Source organism: Pleurodeles waltl, chromosome 8 (genome assembly GCF_031143425.1).
Source record: "Pleurodeles waltl isolate 20211129_DDA chromosome 8, aPleWal1.hap1.20221129, whole genome shotgun sequence".
Classification (NCBI taxonomy): domain Eukaryota; kingdom Metazoa; phylum Chordata; class Amphibia; order Caudata; family Salamandridae; genus Pleurodeles; species Pleurodeles waltl.
The window spans coordinates 307,213,272-307,235,132 of NC_090447.1; positions in this window are offsets into that span (position 1 = coordinate 307,213,272).

A 21,861-nucleotide genomic window follows, 5' to 3' on the forward strand; every position below is an offset into this window, starting at 1 on the left:
GGGCAATATGTCAGAATGTGTCCTTAAAGCCCTGTAGGTACTTTAAGTGTGCTCAAATGATTGAGTTCCTGGGCATGTCCCTATGTGAACTGACAAATGTAGAGTTCTGAGACATTTTGGAGAGTGTGCAATGAGTATTCCCTGCCCCACCTTGTAACTTTTGCACATGGGTAGCTGAGGTGTAATGGCAGCAATCACCAGGTGTATCCCATCATCAGATGTGCTTGATGTGTGGACATATGTGCTAAAATAACAGCAGAAGATGTTTATGCATGTTGGTTGCTGGTTTCTCACAATACTTGTGCCCTCACTGTGTCTGAACATACATCTGTGGCCACATCTGGCATTGTTCTACTCTTGTACTGAAGCCAATTGATAACACTCAATGGCCCTAGGCTCTGTACAATGGCAGCCCTTGCCCATTGGCTATGAGATACATGAAGTATTCTGATGCATCTAACCTCTTGGGACATGGTAGATTGTGTTGATTTGTGTGCTCGGCCTTTCAGAGGAATTTGGCTTTCAATTGCACTTTCTAGAAATATTGTCTTGTGGACTGCTATTGTATGGCATCAGCACTGCAGATGTGAGCCTGTAGCACATCCTGTGTCCATATACAACCTGTGATGGTTAAAAATTCTGCCTCATTACTGAGGTTCCTTGACTTCAGCCTATGCCCAGTGTATGTATTTGAGTTGTTGAAATGACTTGTAATCAACTCTGCCAGTCTTTTGTGTGGTACTAGTCAACATGATTTTTTTTTTCTTCTCTATATCATCCATGTAGGTTAACACCCATCAGAAGAAGGGGATTGGGAGTGCCATCGCCAAGAAGGTGTGGACCCTGGGGGTCAACACCCAGCGATGCGCCCACTTTTGGAAGAGGGGGGAGGACTGTAGGAAAGTACCATCTTTATTGGCATGTTACCCCCAATTTTACATGCATGTCAGTATGTTTTTGCCTGTCTCACTGGGATCCTGCTAGATAGGACCCCAGTGCTCATAGTCTGTGGCCTAAATGTGTATGGCTGTGTAGTGCCTAACAGTTTCACTGAGGCTCTGCTTATCAGACCATCAGTGCTCATGCTCTCTCTGCCTTTAAATTTGTCACTAGAGGTTGGTGACTACATTAACCAATTCTAATTGACATACTGGACCCCCTTTATAAGTCCCTAGTATATGGTACCTAAGGCATTGGGGTACCAGAAGATCCATATGGGCTGCAGCATTTCTTTTGCCGCCCATAGGGAGCTCAGACAAACCCTTACACTGGACTGCCATTGCAGCCTGCGTGAAATAACACACACGTTATTTCACAGCCATTTTCACTGCACTTAAGTAACTTTTAAGTCACCTATATGTCTAACCTTCACTTGCTGATGGTTAGGTGTAAAGTTACTAAGTGTGAGGGCACCCTTGCACTAGCAAAGGTGCCCCACATAGTTCAGGGCCATTTCCCCAGACTTTGTGAGTGCAGGGACACTATTACACGCATGCACTACATATAGGTCAATACCTATATGTAGCTTCACAATAGTAACTCCGAATATGGCCATGTAACATGTGTAAGATCATGGAATTGTCCTCCCATTCCAAATCTGGTATTGGGGATCCAATTCCATGCATCCTGGGGCTCCACTATGGACCCCCAGTACTGCCAAACCAGCTCTCTGAGGCTTGCACTGCAGCTAATGCTGCTGCCACCTCACAGACAGGGTTCTGCCCTCCTGGGGTCTGGGCAGCCCAGTCCCAGCAAGGCAGAACAAAGCATTTATTCTAAAAGCAGGATGTTACACCCTCTCCCTTTGGAAAATGGTGATACAGGCTGGGGAGGGTTAGCCTCCTCCAGCCTCTGGAAATGCTTTGAAGGGCACATATGGTGCCCTCCTTGCATAAGCCAGTCTACACTGCTTTAGGGAACCCCAGTCCCTGCTCTGGTGCGAAACTGAACAAAGGAAAGGGGAGTGACTACTCCCCTGTCCATCACCACCCCAGAGGTGGTGCCCAGAGCTCCTCCAGTGTGTCTCGGACCTCTGCCATCTTGTTTTCAGAGGTGTGAGGACACTCTGGAGGCCTCTGAGTGGCCAGTGCCAACAGGTGACATCAGAGACCTCTCCTGATAGCTGCATACCTGGGTAGGTAGCCAAGCCTCCTCTCAGGGCTATTTAGGGTCTCTCCTGTGGGCTTCTAATCAGATTACAACTTGCAAGAATCCACAAGGACTCCTCTGCACTGCTCTCTTCGAGGTCTGCCAAGGACCGACCGCTGACTGCTCCAGGATGCCTGCAAAACTGCAACAAAGTAGTCAGATGACTACCAGCGACATTGTAGCACCTAATCGTGCCGGCTTTCTCAACTGTTTCCTGGTGGTGCATGCTCTGGGGGATGCCTGCCTTCACCCTGCACTGGAAGCCACGAAGAAATCTCCAGTGGGTCGACGGAATCTTCCCCCTGGTCCAGCATGCTCAGCCAAGCCTAGGTCCCCAGCACTCCGTCCTGCGATGCTCAGCTCCCTGAGTTGACCTCCGGTGTCGTGGGCCCCCTCTTTGTAGTGTTGAGATGACCACTGTGTTCAGTCTTCTTGAACCTGTGTTCAAGGACTCCTATGGGTGCTTTCCTCCTGTCAGTGGGCTCTCTACACTGCTGAGGGCCCCCTCTGTCTCCTCTCCTGAGTGGCGACATCCTGGTCCTTCCTGGGCCCGGGCAGCACCCTTTTTCTTCAACCACGACTCTTGCAGGTAGCAAGGCTTGTTTGTGGTAAGTTGCCAAAGAAGTAACTCTGCATCCACCAGCACGCCATGGGACATCTTCTGCGCAAAGCAGAACCTCCTACCTCCTTTCTTTGGTGCAAAACCCACATCTTCTTCCAACCGGAGTCAGTCATTTTGCACCTTCATCCTGGGTTTAGTGGGTCCTGCCCCCCTGGACACTTTAGAGACTCTTGGACTTGGTCCCCTTCCTTTGCAGGTCTTCAGGTCCAGGAATCCATCTTCAGTGCTTTGCAGTCTGTTGTGGTCCTTGCAAAATCCTTTATCACGACTTTAGTGTGTTTTGGGGGAAATAGTAGTACTTTACTCCTGCTTTCCTGGGTCCTGGGGTGGGGTTTCCTTTAAACCCTTAGTATTTTGTCACACTCCCAGCGACCCTCTACACACTACACTTGCCTAGGGGTGCATCTGTGATTTGCATTCCACTTATTAAGTACATGGTTTGTTTTGCCCTTAGGCCTATTGCAACCTATTGTGTTTTATAGTGTTTGCACTACTTTGTGACTGTTTAACCTACCTGATTTGGTTATTTGTGTATATTTTGTCTATGTTACTTACCTCCTAAGAGAGTATATCCTCTGAGATATTTTTGGCACATTGTCACAAAAATAAAGTACCTTTATTTTTAGTAACTGAGTATTGTCTTTCTTATGATATAGTACCTACATGATATAAGTGGTATTGCATGAGCTTTGCATGTCTCCTAGTTCAGCCTTGGTTGCTCTGCTATAGCTACCTCTATCAGCCTATGCTGCTAGAACACTACTACACTCTACTAATAAGGGATAACTGGACCTGGTATAAGGTGTAAGTGCCATTGGTACCCACTACAAACCAGGCCAGCCTCCTACAAGGACCTGAGGTGCTGGGCCCGGAAGACCACAGAGGCCTAGCTGGGGATGTACTCCCAAAGAGGTCGGGATGCGCACCGGACCATGACCCCCAATGGCCCGCATTTTGCCTGTGGCCTACCCTGATTTCGATTGGTGTTTGAGGGCAGCACAGCAGCCACTAGGGGGTAAGTACATACCAAATACATGTTTGTCCTTTAAACACATGATTGAGTGAGGGACAGAATGTGAGCTCTGACAATGTGGTAAGTGTAATGTGTCACAGTACTTCTGTGATCACATTGATGTACACAAGTCATGTATTGGCAACAGGTGTGCACATTCATGTTGTTTTGAGACATGGTATTCAACTATGGAGGGCACTCAGTCCTATAGCACAGAATTGAGCACATATGAAAGCGTTTTTGGGTCCCAGTGAACTGCTTTTACTACCCTGGTGGGTGTTTGTTCCCATCCAACAGATCACTCCTCCCTAATTTATTGGTAGAAAGGTGGGTTGGTTCTTGCTCTTTATCCTCTGCTATGTTTCAGGGGTTATATCTGTGTCTGAATTGAAGTCAGGTAGGGGCAAGTCATCTCCAGTGTTTAATGGTTTCAGAAGTGTCACAGCATTATGTGATGCATTGGTGTCCATTAGACATGACAAATGACATAGATAGCTAACATCTTCACACCTGTTGCAAGGCACTTCCCCTCTGTAAATGAGGAATGTACTATCACATGTGTGATGTCCTATCAGTGTTGACAATATGCATGTTGTTTACCATTGTGCATGTGCTACATTTTAACAGGGACACATATGTTCTTGTCAGATGTAAGAATGTGATTGCCATGCTGATGTCTTGCTAGCAAACACATGACACATAGCTTGTACATGGTATACTTGCATAGATATCATACATCGCCAACGGTTGTCCACTCACAGCAATGGCCCGTACAGTACTGTGTCAACATCATGTGTAACTTTGAAGACAAATTTCATGCCTCTCTGTTGGATAGTAACATGTGTACTTGCTGTAGCATTGTACCTATGCCAAATGAGGCCAGGGTATTTGGGAACTTCCTGATTGTCAAGAAACATATGTGGTGCAGTTGTGGTAGTTCTTAAAGACCTGTGTGTAGGTTGGTATGTGTGACCTGACTGCTGTACCAGTTATGTTTGTATCACCTATGCTTTTCCTTTGTGAATCCACCACAAACAGGAGCCAGGCTTGCCATGTCTGATATGTTGTTAGTGATGTTGCTTCTCATTCTGTGACAAAAAGGTTTACACATGTTGCTGTTAGCAAGTTCTGTTTCCCTCCTTCCTGTACGGCACAGTAGTCTATTTGATACACACACAAAATGGTAAAGTGTTAATTGTGTGTGGGACATCGGTATGTGCTTAGTTGGTCCTTACATGGCCTTTATTGTTTGTCTTCTGAAGATGGTTTTCATACATTGCTTGGGCCAGAGTCCATTGTCACTCCTTGCTACATCACAATTGGTGTGTCTGCGTGACATGTGTACTACCTCCTTGACCAACATTTGGCAGGTAGGACACGTTGATGTCATATGATGGCATGTGTCCATTGTAATTTTGTTGAATCTATGTCACTTCTTGTAGGTATGATTTGTTTGAACCAGGTTTGCCTGCATTTACTTGGTAACAGACTTAGACCCTCATTACAACCCTGGTGGTAAATCCCGCTTACCACCATGCTGATGGCCGTCAAGATACCATGGTGGAAATCCGCTACAGGTATTACAAACCACATCTCGTAATCCTCCACAATACAGACACCCACACAAGTCCGCCACACCAAAGGTAATTGATTAACTGGCAATAGCAAAACCAACACTCTCACGCCAACAGAACTATGCCCACAGTATCACGACCCATGAATCAACAAAATACACACACACTTACAAAACACAACCACATTGGACAATTTAAACTACACACACCTGTTACACATACACACACCACACCCACACACTCCCACCACTATAAAACACACACCCACATTGCCCACAACCCCTTACAATGAATTTATTTGAAGACGCACAGAGAGAGAGAATAGCAAACACAACACCAGCATCCACAGGCACGCAACACCATCACTCATACAACATCCACGCACCTCAAAGAACACACGGCAACACAACACATCACACAACACAACAAACAGCACCTCACACATCACCCACACCACATTATGGCACCTCAAAGAGACTCCAGGTTTTCTGAGGAAGCGCTCAGGGTCATGGTGGAGGAAATCATCCGGGTCGAACCACAGCTTTTCGGATCATAGGTGCAGCAGACCTCCATTGCTAGGAAGATGGAGCTATGGTGGAGAATTGTCGACAGGGTCAATGCAGTGGGACAGCACCCCAGAACAGGGGATGACATCAGGAAGAGGTGGAATGACCTACGGGGGAAGGTGCGTTCCATGGTATCCAGACACCAGGTAGCAGTACAGAGGACTGGCGGTGGACCCCCACCTCTTCCGCCACAACTAACAACATGGGAGGAGTAAGTCTTGGCAATCATGCATCCTGAGGGCCTCGCAGGAGTAGCAGGAGGACTGGACTCTGGTAAGTCAAATCTTTACTACTACATCCCCCACCCTACCTGCATGCCATGACAAACTCCTATCCCTACTCTCACCCCATCACTCCACCACCTCACATATGCCCCACCATCACAACCCACCCATCCCAATACCAAGCCCTGCATGCAACACCTATGCATGGACCCCCATCACCAAAGCATGTCCAGTACAGATACCCACCCAGGCCGCAAAATCACTAATCACACAAGGGCAAACACAATAATGCAAGCACAGGAGTAGAGGGTAACTCACCCATTGCACAAGATGGCACACAGAGGTACAATAACTATGCATTTACACCCCAACAGGACCCATACCCAACGTCACTGGACAGGAGGTGCCAGACATTACCAGTCCCCCCACAGAAGAGGCCCACAGTGATGACAGCAGTTCTGCACGCCTGGATCAAGATGACCAGCTCAGCCCATCAGGGACCTCTGGACAGTCAGTTCCCCTGCCACAGTCACAAACCACCACTGAACCTCCCCCCTCAGGAAACACCACCACATCACCCAACCAGCAGGTCCATCCCTCTGTCCCCAGGACACGTCAATCAACAGTGTGTCCACCACTACAGGGACCCCAGGCAAAACCACCAACCCAAGACAATCAGCGACCTGGGGTCAGTGGCAGTGGGCACACGGTTCAGGGGACAGAGGCACAGGATAACGGGGAAACTGTGAGGACTGCTGTGCGACAGGGGGAAAACAGGCCCAGGGAACCCACTCTCCATGAGGCACTCTCCAACATCCTGGGAGCATACCATCATTCCCAGGAGACCATGGGCACGGTACTGGCCAAGTTTCGGGAGACCCAGTGGCTGCAGGAGGAACACTACCTGGGGATCAGGGAGGACTTGAAGTCCATCAACACCACCCTGGTCACCATTGCAGGGGTGCTGGCAGACATGGCCAACACCATGAGGGACACAGTGGCAGACAAACGGGCCCCTGACACTAGCCTGAACGATGAACAGCCCTCCACCTCCGCCGGCGCTAGTGGACAGGAGGTCCTGCCACAGGACCAACAGGCCACCAGCACCCTACCCCCTGCAGAAGGATAACCAGCCCACAAATGGTCCCTGAGATCCAGGAACGAAACAGAGAACATTGCGAAGACCCCCGCCAGGAAATAACACTCTCCTGATTGTCACCCTTTTGTTCCACTATGTTACCCTGACAACTTTGAACTGCCATTACTCCACTTCCTATGCCCCATTGGACAATGCACCTGTGATACCAAGAGACTGGACTCTACCATAGACATTCCTCCACCATCACCCCAGCCCATTGCACAGCCCCCTCCACTTATTAGCACAGAAATAAACACTCTTGAATCACAAATCAATCTGGAGTCAGTCTGTACTTTCACAAATGTGTAATTGCAACCTCTCTGAAAAATAGCAATGGCAATGTTCATGTTCACATACCAATGTTCGACAATTGTTGGGCATCAGTAAACATAGCAGAAGGCAGAAAGTGGGACCCAGATCTGTGAAATGGAAAGCCAAAGTGACATGTCAGGGTCCATACACAGAGGTAAAAAGGCAGATTCATGCAATGCCCCACAGTAGTATGATATGAGAGGAGCAGTGCCAGTCTCTTACCTGTGTCTCACTGGAAGTATTGCATGATGATGTTGTTTCGGTTGTCTATATCTTCTTCTGCCTCCTCTTCTTCACTGTCCACAGGCTCCACAGCTGCCACAAGACCAACATCAGGCCCATCCTCCTGCAGAAAATGCACCTGGCGTCGCAAAGCAAAATTGTGCAACATACAGCATGCCACGATGACCTGGCACACCTTCTTCGGTGAGTAGTATAGGGAGCCACCTGTCAAATGGAGGCACCGGAATCTGGCCTTCAGGAGGCCAAAAGTCCACTCAATTATCCTCCTAGTTCACCCATGTGCCTCATTGTACCGTTCCTCTGCCCTTGTCCTGGGATCACTCACTGGGATCAGTAGCCATGACAGGTTGGGGTAACCAGAGTCACCTGCAAATATCGAGGGACAACTGTTAGACATACTCCAACCCTCAGGGACTCACCCATACCCAGACACCTATGTCAACTGTGTTGGGACCTTGAGCTCACCTATTAGCCACACACGGTGCCTCTGGAGTTGGCCCATCACATAAAGGATGCTGCTATTCCTCAAAATGTAAGCGTCATGCACTGAGCCAGGATACTTGGCATTCACATGGGAGATGTACTGGTCTGCCAAACACACCATCTGCACATTCATAGAATGGTAGCTTTTGCGGTTTCTGTACACCTGTTCATTCCTGCGTGGGGGGGGGGACAAATGCCACATGTGTACCATCAATGGCACCAATGATGTTGGGGATATGTCCCAGGGCATAGAAGTCACCTTTCACTGAGGGCAAATCCTCCACCTGAGGGAAAACGATGTAGCAGCGCATGTGTTTCAGCAGGGCAGACAACACTCAGGACAACACGTTAGAGAACATTGGCTGTGACATCCCTGATGCCATGGCCACTGTTGTTTGAAAGGACCCACTGGCCAGGAAATGGAGTACTGACAGGACCTCCACTAGAGGGGGGATTCCTGTGGGATGGCGGATAGCTTACATCAAGTCTGGCTCCAACTGGGCACACAGTTCTTGGATTGTGGCACGATCAAGTCTGTAGGTGATAATGATGTGTCTGTCTTCCATTGTTGACAGTTCCACCAGGGGTCTGTATACCGGAGGATGACGCCATCTCATCACCTGCCCCAGTGGAAGTACCCTATGGAGGAGAAGGGTGAGCAGAGGGTCATACACCAAATTGCTTGCACAAGGGTGTTTAGAACAATTGTGATGTAATCGGTGTGTGGCGCTGTCTGTCTGTATTCCAGGCCAAAAGTGCTATGACACATTTAGTTGCCCTGCCATGTGCCTCCTTGAAATGGCGGCTTCCTGACCTGTAAGGAGGGACAAGGGGAAATGCGGTAACTGCGCTGGCATTGTGCTGAGTCGCGGTAGGCGGTCGAAGACCGCAGCGCAAATCAGCATTGGTTATCATTGGGCCCTGTGGGTTCCAGGAGCTAATGACGATGTATGCCAGCGGTGACGGTATGCACCGCTGCGGACGTGACCGCCATCTTCTATCTGTTAACTCACTTGATACCTGACCTTCAACAGGAGAGGACCTACACTGCAATTGCTGCTGTGACCTGAGCCTGGAAGCGACAATGGCTAGAGTGTCTTGGGAAAGGGCCCCTGCCTTCACCGTGGAGGAGTTGGACAAGCTGGTGGCTGGGGTCCTCCCCCAGTACATGCTACTCTACGGTCATCCAGACAAACAGGTGATAACACTGTGAGCATGATGCATGGGCAATGCCTGTTTGGAGTGGCGTGGATGGTAGATACGGGCGGGCGCAGAGGCCAGCATGTGAGGATGGTCAATGTATGTTTTTCTGGCCAGGGTGGGAGGTTTGTGGCCAATGAGTAAGAAGAACTGGACGGGGGAGTAGCATCCATTCTTACTTCACTTTTCCTCTAGGTCAGCGCCCACCAGAAGAAGGGTATTTGGCGTGCCATCGCCAAGGAAGTACGGACCCTGGGGGTCTACCATAGATGGAGCACCCACTGTCGCAAAAGATGGGAGGACCTGTGCTGCTGGAGCAAGAAGACGGCGGAGGCCCAGCTGGGGATGTCCTCCCAATGTGGAAGGGGTGTCCGTAGCACCATGACCCCCCTGATGTACCAGATCCTGGCGGTGGCATATCCTGAGTTGGATGGGCGCTTTAGGGCATCACAGCAGCCACAAGGGGGTGAGTACAGTCTCATTCAGATGACTCTGCGCGCTTTATGAGGTTTCTGGGTGGGGGAAGTGGGCTGTGGGTTCCCCTAGGCCAGGGCAAACATGACAGGATTGGACCCTTGTTAGGCAGGCTCAGTGGCACTCCAAACCCAAAAGTGGTAGTGGCCCTCTACTCCTAGTCAGGCTCCTGTAGGTTCCAGGTGTGCATTAAATGGGTCTAGGCAGAGTCCCCCATGGGCTTTTCCCCTGAACTGTTGAGCATGGGCTAGTACATAGGGCTGCTCCCTGTGCGTTGTGTCCGCCAACGGTAGTGGTGTTGCAGGCATTGACCATGTGTCTTTTCTGTCTTTCCTCCCCTTTTTAGGGTCGAGCCTGCGCCGCATGCCCTCGCGCAAGCGTATCGCTAGTGAGGCGCTTTAGGTATTAGAAAAGGGCTCGGAGCCCTATCGACGTCACGTCAGTGTCTTTCATTGGTTCGTGGGCTTGCCTACTAAAATCTGCTTGCTTTCATTGGTCGAAGGCATGCATATGTAATGCCTTTTCCTGTGGCTAGCCCTCCTCAAGCACAGCGACCAAGTACTGAAAACATGCGAGGCTCGCTGTTTCCCCGTCAGGTTTGTGGATTACTTTTTATCTTTTGCTGGCAGCGCGATCTTGCTTGGCAGAAGTCGAGCACTTTGCATAACATCGACCCTGTTACGTAGTTAATTGCACTTTTGCCAGTTACGTAGATAATTGCACTTTTGCTGATAGGTTTCACTACGAGTTAACTGTAGCTGCGCGATCGCGCTGTTTTTTTCCTTTTTATCTCGTGCTGTAATTCAGTAGCTCAGATTGCTTTGGCATTAGCATTAAATACTTTTGAACAACCAGAAGGTGTGTTAATGGTACTGAAGTCTTTGTGTGATGTAACACGGGTTTATTTGGAGTAGCTTAAACAAATTTGTTACTGGCTTGGAGCTTTCGGATCTTGGGCAGGCTGCTATCAGCATTTTTGGGAGGACTGGCTAGTGATGTTATGTGGCTCAGATTAACATTGGTGAAAAGGTTTATATGCTAGGTTCGTCCTCCTTAATAGGTGTCAACAGATCTAGCAATCCTTCAATCTAACCAATATCTTAGATTGGTCCCGTATTATTTCTATGTGCTGCTTTGCATGGGTTGGAAAGGCTTTGGCATTGCAGCCCTTGGTGTGCGTCAAGTATGGCAACGCTACTCTGCACAGCGTGTGTTTGTGTGTTCTCCCAACAAACAATGTGGACGACTGTCAAATGTCTGTAATTCTTTGTATTCTTGCCTGTGGTGTTCCTGGGTTAGTTTCTGCTGGAGCTATGCCACCCTAACAACTTGTAGATTTCCTTCCAATTTAGACACCAGGCTTCTCTTGATTTCCAGCCGCTTGTCCTTGTGCCCTTTGACTGATTCGGTGTAGCGCTTTCTCAGCGTTTCCCTGGCCTCACGTCCCCTATTCCTATTCCTTGTTGACTTCCTTCACCTGTACAACTTACCACAGACCTAAACTACAGAAGCAACCTACTACCCTGAGAACATGAGTTGCATGAGCACCAGATTGGTGTGTGTGAGCAACTACTGTGGAACTGACTCCCTAATATGTGCAGACTGCAATATATACTGCGTTTATTTCAGTTATGGTCATGACAACAATGACTGAATAATTAGGAAAATACCAGCAATGGTGGGTCAGGAAAATCAGTGTTTCCTTCTGCGATCTGACTTGATCGTCACTAGTTTGAATCCCAGGGGGGACATCTCGGGCTGCTCTGCTTCCCAAATCAACAGAGTGAACACCATTAAACTGATTAACAGTGACACCTGTTATTTACAGGGCTTATAACCTCCAACATGCTAAATCAATTGTTGTGACAAAACAAATTGTTGCTATCATTAAGTGCTCGTTTTGTTTTTGAATTGGAATATACGGTGCTACGGGAGTAATGTGTATCATGTTCAATATAGTTCAGAGCTACTTTCAGTTCGCATTTTGCAGTCTGCCCCTGAGATCTTGGCAAGATGGACAGGGCTGAAAAGGGTATATGCACTTATTATTTTGTAAAGGGGTAGTTGGAGGCAATGGAAAAAATAGCAAATAGTGCCTGGGGAAGAACTTGGAAAACATCCTTTATGGTCAGACAGAAAAGAGCGATTCATAAAAATTCTGGAATCACATCAATGACAGTGATATTGCATCTGCGCTCATTTTTTTTTTTTTCCATTTAATGTGGCAAGAAAAGTCTGGTTAGGAGTTCACAATGCTAAAAGCTCTAACTCGACGTAATGCGAGACCCGTTGCATTGCAAATGCTTGTTTGTTTTGTCACCCTGTCCTTGTGTGCCTTAGCATCATCTGGCAGAGGAGCATTGGCACTGGAGCAGGAGGGAGCTGCAACCCACATGGCCCTGGAGGGTGAATGTACGGAGTCTGAAGGCACCAGTGAAACAGAGGGCGAGGGGAGCTCCACGACGGGCACAGGAGGAGACACCAGTGGCAGCGACTCCTCCTCTGATGGGAGCTCCCTTGCTGTGGCGGGCACCTGTGTGCCCATTGCATCAACAGGTACAGCCGCCACCCCCCCCCTACCAGCACCGCCCTCCCAGCAGCCCCTCAGCGTGCTTCCTGTGCCCGCTCACCCAGGAGGGTGGGCATCTCCTTCGCCCCTGGCACCTCAGGCCCTGCCCCAGTTAGCCCTGCTGCCCTCAGTGAGGAGGCTATTGACCTCCTGAGATCCCTCACTGTTGGGCAATCAACCATTTTGAATGCCATCCAGGGTGTCGAGAGGCATTTGTAGCAAACAAATGCATACTTGGAGGGCATTCATCCTGGTGTGGCAGCCCAACAGAGAGCATTTCAGAGTCTGGCCTCAGCACTGATGTCTGCCATTGTCCCTGCGTCCAACCCCCCCCTCTAACTTCCACTACCCAGACCCAATCCCCTGTCCCTCAGCCTATCCCAAGCACACCATGAGACCAGCATGCACACTCATCAACACACGAGTGGACATGGCAAACATAAGCACCACACATCCCACAGGCACTCACACAAGCACCATCCCCATGCAGACACACCAATATCCATTGCCTCCACTGTGTCCCCCTCTTGCACGTCCCCCTCCTCCCTTCCAGTCTTGTCTCCACTCACACCTGCATGCACTTCATCCTCAGCCACTACCTCCATCACCAGCACGCCCTCCTCCACACACCGCTCACGTGCAATCACCACCCCCACTGCCATTCACACGTCCCCTGTGTCCTCTCCCAGTGTGTCTGTGAGCCCACCTCCTAAATTACACAAACGCAGGCACACACCCACTCAACAGCCATCCACCTCACCACAGCCTCCAGCCCATGCACCCTCACCCAAACTCAGCAGACGTACACCTTCTACAACCACTACCTCTTCATTCACTCCCAAACCCCCTCCATCCTCCCATCCCAGTGTTTCTAAAAAGCTTTTCCTAGCTAACATTGACCTCTTCCCTCCACCTCCCCCCATCTTTCCCCTAGGGCCAGGATGTCCAGATCCCAGCCCAGCACCTGAGCCACCAAATCCACGAACACTGTGGTCCCTTCAAGTCCAGTAACATCGCGGGCGGCACCCATCAGGGCTGCCAGTGTGCCACTTAGCAAGGCCAAGGATCACCCCATTCCGCAACATGCCAAGGTGAAGAAGGGGCCCACATGCCATAGGGAAAAGCGCACCAACCACCAGCAAGGCCTCCTCCAAGACAAAACAGGACAGTGCCAAGGTCCCAGCAGCGACTTCCAAGGTGGGGAAGGGACACAAGGCTAAAGGGAAGTCAGCTCACAGGACATAGCCTCCGGGTGAGGGACTGGTGTCACCCCTTCTGCCAAACAGAACAGCAACTTGTACGGCAGGGGCCACCGCCGCTACCACCGCCACCTGCACTGCCACCTGCACCGCCACCTGCACGTCTGCTGCCTCTGCATCTGTCCCCAGCATCATCCCCAGTGGGCAGCCATCCGAGGCTGTACAAGACGTCCTGCTGTCTCCCTCCACAGGTGCTGACACATGCGCCACCGACAGGATCTCCACCACAGACACCGCCACAACTACCGCCACCTGCCCCGCGACGTGCACAGACAGTGCCGCCACAGCCGACATGTACAACATTCCCAGTGGGCAGCCATTCGATGCTGCAGGAGACATCCTGGACCCTGCACGGACTACATGAGGCACCACAACCAGCACTGTTGATACCAGCAGTTGGCAGGCAAAGTCGCAGCAGGGTGGAGTGTCTCTATGACTCCATGGAGTATCATGCTAACTTTTCCCAGAAAATCTCGTGGCACACACACCCAGGTGAGGGAAGGGAACTGCCACACACCATGTGCAGCACTCTGGGCACAAAGCCCCCTCCAGAACCAGTGGAGAAAAGCTTCCACTAACACAGTCCTTGGCAGGATGAAGCACTCTGGGCACAAAGCCCCCTCCAGAACCAGTGGAGAAAAGCATCCACTAACCCAGTCCTTGGCAAGTTGAAGCAATCTGGGCAAAAAGCCCCCTCCAGAACCAGTGGAGAAAAACATCCACTACCCCAGTCCTTGACAGGATGAAGCACTCTGGGCACAAAGCCCCCTCCAGAACCAGTGGAGAAAAGCATCCACTAACCCAGTCCTTGGCAAGTTGAAGCAATCTGGGCAAAAAGCCCCCTCCAGAACCAGTGGAGAAAAACATCCACTACCCCAGTCCTTGACAGGATGAAGCACTCTGGGCACAAAGCCCCCTCCAGAACCAGTGGAGAAAAGCATCCACTAACACAGTCCTTGGCAGGATGAAGCACTCTCGGCACAAAGCCCCCTCCAGAACCAGTGGAAAATGTCACCCACTTGAAAGACTGTGGCTTTGCACTCCCCAGGACCAAACAGTGGGCAAACCACCAACTTGAGAGACTTGTGAGACTGTGGATTTGCACTCCCCAGGACCAAACAGTGGGCAAACCACCCACTTGAGAGACTTGTGAGACTGTGGCTTTGCACTCCCCAGGACCAAGCAGAGGGCAAATCACCCACTTGAGAGACTTGTGAGACTGTGACTTTGCACTCTCCAGGACCAAATAGTGGGCAAATCACCCACTTGAGAGACTTGTGAGACTGTGGCTTTGCACTCCCCAGGACTAATTCGTGGGCATGGAGCCCTCTCGTGGAGCAGTGGCGTCATCCCTTCATCCAGCTGAGGTGCCCCCCTTCCCCTTCCCCCTGAGGTGCCTGTTTATTTTCTACATGATGCCCCAGCAGTGTTCTCTCCGTTTAGAGGCAGGTATCATGTGTGGGCTTCGCCCATGCATTTTGAAACCACTGGTCCACGGACAATGAATGGAACACTATCCGGACTTATGTAGTTGCTGTACATATTTGTATATTTTGATCTTTTACTGACCTGTTTCCCTATCTGGATTTTCGATGATTACACTAGTTACATTCATTTCATTTTGTCCTTGCGTTCTTCCAGGGGGTTACGGGCTGTAAATGTAATGTTGATACATGTATTTGTGTGTATGGTGTTGTGGGTGAGGGAGGGGGTGTTGTATGTTGCGTGTGTGTGTCACTCTCTTTTTCCTTCCCCCATGTGCTAGGTGCAGTACTCACTGTGGTCGTTGCCGCTGTCTTTGCTGCTCCTGGTAGAAGAGGAGGTAAACCAACATTGGTAACACCTGTAACTCGGGCTCCATGGTGTCCTGGTTCCTCGTTGGGTGTCAAGAGGTGAGTGGATTCCCTTCCAAAGACTGTTTCCGCCGTGCTTTTGATCGCGTTGGTACCGCCTCGGAAAAGGTGGTGGATTGGTGTCCTGTAATACAGTGGGCGGTACATTGTCTTCCGCCTGTCTGTTGGCGGTTACCGCTACAGTGTTTGTTTCTACCGCCGTGGCGGTCGGAGTGATAAAGTGAGTGTCTGTGTTGGCAGTTTCCGCCATGGTCGTGATTCCATTTTTTTTACCGCCGACCTGTTGGCGGTATTACCGCCGCTTTAACACTGACCACCAAGGTTGTAATGAGGGCCTCATTGCCTAGTACAATATATCTGGGTGATGAATTTTTGTAGCAAGAATAAGGTATGTGTAATTGTTAAGCTACCTTGCAATGGGAATCCATTGCTTGTCTTCTGGTTGACTATGTTGTTGTGATTCGAGCACCTGCATTAACTGGAATAGTTACCTATATATGGTATGGTCAGTGTGATTTGTCTACTTCATTCATGGTATATTGGGTTTCAGGTACCTTGCTTTGCTGGTGTGTGACAGTTGAAAAATTGAGGGACATGCATACTATTGTGTTGTTACATGATTCTGGCACTTTACTGGAACTTCCTGTGGGGGGGGGTCAGTGGACATGATGGAATGTGAGTTCTGTCTGATTAGAAATGGAAGTGTTATATGTGTATGGGATGGCCATACTTCGCATCTATTTTCAGCATCAGTATCGGCAGGTGAAAGCGATGGGGCACAGCCGAGTAGGGAAGGTTCTGGCCACAGGACCTCTAGTCATGACTCCACAGACAGCAATGGACCCAATGGCCCGGGAGTGCCACTGGGGAGACAGGATCTGCAACATCTTCATATGAGTACTCCTCCAGTGGCCACTCCCTAGTGCTGGCGGACCCATCAGGAACCACTCCTGTACCATCTCTGTCCGCCACTCAAAGTTCTATCACCGTCCTCCGTGTAGCTCGCCACCAAGTTGGCTGTACCCGCTCATCCAAGACGGTGAGCATCTCCTTTGCTAAAGGCACCTCTGCCTCTGTTCCCCCTGCTGCCCTCAGTGAGAAGGCTATTGACTAACTGATGTCTTTCTTTGTGGGTTAGACGGCCATCGTGAATGCCATCCAGGGACTGGCAGGCCAGATCTAACAGAACAGTGCATTCCGGGAGGACATTCATGGTGCAATCTCTGGCCTACAGAGATCATTTCAGGCTCTGGACTTCACACTGACAGCAGCCAGTCACCTCTGTCTACCGTCCCCCCTCCACCTTCCTCTTCCTAATCCAAATCCCTCCTTCCCGACCCAGCCAAAGCACACAAAGAAACAGGCATGTATCCACCTCAAACTCCAAGGGTAGCGCAGACAAACATTAGCACCACAAGACACACCACAGGCACACACACAGACAATATCCATCTGCAGACACAGCAACAGTCACAACTTGCCCTGACACCTCCACCACCCCCAGCATAACAGACACAATACCTGGCACACCTGCAGACACCACACTAACATCCACTGATCCAGCCACCACACCTATCCTAACCACAGACAGCACCCCAGCAGACCCACAGACATCCACCCCAGTCACCACACCGGCACACACCACAGCCACTGACACGCCTACATGCAGCACATCCCCCATACCTACAGTCACCACCTCAACAGACAGCCACCCACCACAGCATCCCCCAGCACCTCCACCCCCTCAGCCCAAGATACATAAATGCCCTCACACACATACCCAACAGACACCCACAACACACAAGCACACCTCCCACACTCAGGCACCAAAGACATCCACTCCTAAATGTCATACAACCACTCCCTCACCCTCCACACCCGAACCCCCTTCTGATCATCCCTGTGTGTCACAAAAGTGTTCCTTTCCAAGCTTGACCTTTTCCCTACTCTCTCTCCCCCCATGACACCCAAGAAGGACTGTTTACCTCTTCAAGGCCATTCCTTCCACCTCCAAGGCCTCCCAAACTCCCCCTGCCAGCACCTATGTCTCTCCTCCCGCTAACAAGAGGTCCACCCCTCCCAAGAAGGTTCCTCCCTCCCAAACCAAAGCCAAAACCCCCCCCTCACAAGCCCCCACCCCAATACTACTTGAGGTGCCTGCCTGCCCCCTTGATGCCCCTACCTGTGGAAGTTACATGGCAGTCGGGAATCAAGTTGGAGCACCATTTTGTGGCTTTGGTGCAAAACTCTTACATAAAGATGGACTGGCCAATGGCCTTTGACTATTATCTTTATACAAAAACAATATATTATAAACAACAAGTTGTTGGTTTTCCGGTTGTATCTTTGTCCTGCATATCCTTTCCTAGGTTTGAGTTGTTCCAGGCTGACATTGGTTGTGGGCCAGAATTTTGTTGTGTGTGCTGCTTCACTTATTGTTTGAGCCGCATGTGAGGTTGAATGCAGTGCTGTTGTTCCCCCAACCGTTGGGTGTGTGTTATGCGATAGGTATGTGTATGTAGCTGGAATGTTGGTGTCATGGTACTGTGTTGTGTTTGCCATGATATGTGTTTGTTGTTGTGCAGTTTAGCTTTGTATGTTTTGACTGTTTGAGTCTGTGTTTATTGTGCATGACATGATAGGTTCAATGTGCTGTGTGTTTGTGTGATGTCTGTATTGATTGCTAGGTTGTATGATGATGTTGTTGTGTGTGTTCCTTCACACACGGTTGTACATTGAGTTGTATGTGTGTCGAGTCCCTGGCCAGTGTTGATTGTGAGTGTGTGGCAAGTGTTTGCATTTGTGATGTTGTGTTGTTGTTACAAGTCTGTATGTGTTGAATGGGGATCTGTGAGGCTGAGCCTATGCTGTATTGGCATATGTAAATGTGTGGTATTGACATGTGGTGTGTTTGTGCGCTGCAGTGTGCTTGATGTGTATGTGTGGGTGTCCTTGATGCTGTATGGGAGTGCCTGTGTCATTATGCTGTTACGTGTGAGTGCAGCCCTTCACACCCACCTCCCTATGGTATGTAATGTGAGTGTACAAATTTGTACATTTAAAATATATAACAGGTGAGTGTGTGTACTTACGGTTGTTGTCGTCCACGTTGGCGATGTCTATGTTGTCTTTTTGTCTAGTTGTGGTTCCTTGGCGGCTCCGGACAGGTATGGCTTCCAGGAGGCGAGTGTCTCTTTTTGTACTGTTTGTTTCCACCTACTGCTCTGTGGTGGTTGGACCGCGGCAGCCACATTGTGGCAGTGTGCAACATGGTTTCCGCCGGACTGTTTCTGCCTCCATTCGACCGTGGTGGTCTGTCCTGTTTGGCAGTGCTGGCTGTATTTTGGAGGTCTTCTGTGTGCGCCACCACCAAACTCATAATTTAGCGGTCCTCTCCACCAGCCTGTTGGCGGTCAGACCACCACCACCAACATGGCGGCCACAGAACCGTCAAACTCTTAATGAACTCCTTGGTCTGCTCGGAACCTTTTCGGGCAACAAAAACAAAATGATGGATGGAATACTTGAATTCATTTAAGGCATTGGCAATCTCTCAGGGCCCTATCCCAATCAATCATTTTTTGTCAATCATATCACTTCAGCTTGGACCCAGCCATAACAAAATCAGTCTTGACCCTGCTCCAATGAGAACAGTCCAGCCCAAACTCCCAGACAAGGTTTTCCCTCACCTGGAAAACAGGCAACCAGAACCTTTTTCACCCACATTGGTTAAATGCAATCAGCTCAGGCATATGGGGAGGGGGAGTCACCAGGGCATACCCTAACCAGCCTGGGTCAGCCGCAGAGGGCTGCACCAGCTATCATTAGGCTAGACGCTGCAGGTGGTGGTTCAAAGCACTACCCAGCAGATATCTTAACTGAATTCACACAATACTATTCTAACCTTGCATACTACTGGGAGGAGTTCAGGTGCACACAAGATCCATATGTCCTTAGAGCTAAATGTGCGTTGGTGTAGGCAATGAAGCAAGAAGCCTTATTCTCCCACATTGCATTCGAGAAAAGAAAAATGATGATAGATTATGAGTAATGGCGGATCCTTTGGTAATGGTGCACTCCAGTTGTGTTTTATAAGGAGTATGTGGAGGAGCTTGCTTCATTCATATTAAAAATGTGGTAGGATGTGCCTTAATGTGTCATAAGGAAGAGTTAAGCCCCTTAGATATAAGGACTGGCTCAAAGACTTTGCCATGTGCAGTGACCAGGCTGACGTTTTGATTCTCCTCTTCTGCAGATATCACCCTTGTCTATTCACCATACCACATATTTCCTCTGCACAAATACACCACACACCACACAATACCACCCTCACATAGTTCCACAACTAGCAATTCCAATCCAAACCAAATAATTCCCTTCCACACCACATACCTTCACAACACTCCAAACAAAAAATACACAGGCAATAGACATTATCATTCACATTGCCAGAAGCTCTAACTATCACAAATGCGAGACCTGTTGCATTGTAAATGCTTGTTTAGGTCTGGCTTGACAGCGTAAAGCAGGTTTTCTTGTATCTCTGACTAAAAAGTATTATTTGATTGCAGATCCGTATATACTGTACCATACATAAAGAAATGTACAGAATTAATTTTGCATGTGATTAAAACATGTTAGATGTCGAGGCTACGACAGAAACGGGCTTTAACAATTTTGTCGAGCATTTTTGCAATAGCACTATTTAAAAGTTGAGTTCTTATTGCATTTACCTAAGTGATTATTATTTATTTATTTATTTTTGCAATTTTATTTAGCACGAACTAGACCCGAAGTTACTGTAGCGATATACATAAATACCAGTTACATTAAACATGTAAACATTTACTTATTTTTTTTTTTTTTAGACATTGGCAGATTAGGGGATAGATTAAAGAAAAGAGGTGCTGCATCCAATGCAGCGTCACTTTTCTTGCGCTGCTTAGCGCCCCCTAACGCCACCATGTGTGCACCATACTAAAGATATAGAGCACCATGATGGTAGTTAGGGAACTAGCGTCAACATTTCTGACGCTAGTTTGGCGCTTTGCATAATTTGTGTATAAAATGTGGACGCTAATCCTGCAAAGCACATCGAGAACCACGAATAATGGTGTGCCTCCTTTTAAGGCCTGCTCTGTGCAGACATTAAAAATGCAGCAAAAAATGGTGCAAAGAAATATTTTAGATTTCTTTGATCCATTTCTTCAGCCCCCCTAATGGGGGAACGCCCCATTGCATATATTATACCTGGTGCAGGCATAATGTGGCACAAGCGGTTACTAAGTGGTGCAATGCATGCATTGCACCACTTTGTAAATATGGTGCGGCAATTTTGGCCTCGTTGGCCCAATTTAGGCCTACGTGATTTGCCCACAATAACTTTATGTTAAACCAACGCCGAAACTCAACCTGGTTGCGCAGTTGTAAAATCGTCCATTAGAAATCAATTTACTAAAAACGGGTAACAAAAAGTTGCATGAAATTCTTCAGCGTTGCATTCTGCAAGATGAAAAGAGTTGCGTAGTGCAGCATTCACAAAGAATCACAGGCTTATGATGATATTCGCTGCATTCATGCTAGGATTCCAAACAAATCCAGGCTATGGTATGGGAGCACTGTCAACAATTGCCCTGCAGTGAATGTTGAGATTCTGCATGCTATTCCAATGCCTCTACTGCTCGGTATTGTGATTCAGCTTACCTCTGTACTGTTTTATTTCTTTTCCACTTATACTCTGCCCAGAGGACATGATAGCCATCATCCCCTACTGTATGGTCCTCTAAACCTATGCAACACTCTTCCCCTGCTGATGTAAGATCCAAGTAGCACATTTTTCTTTCTACTGCAACCTTGTAACCCCACTCCTGGTTCAAATACCCTCCGAGCACTACAATAACTCCCTGGGCCTACGGCCTGTATGTCAGAATTCATGCTCCAGCCTCCATGATCTATCAACTCTTGCTAATACTGCTAGAACATTCACAATCATTGACACCCCACAAACAGGATGGTCATATTGTTCTTGTCTCACTTTTGACTCGTTCCCACCCAATTGTGATTGACATTAGAATATAGAAGATGAAGATTACTGCGGAAGAAATTATTCCATACATGCCTAGCTCATTGCCTTTGCAGCATTGTGAGTGAAGGGCCCCAGAACGTTTTATCGTACTATGTGAAG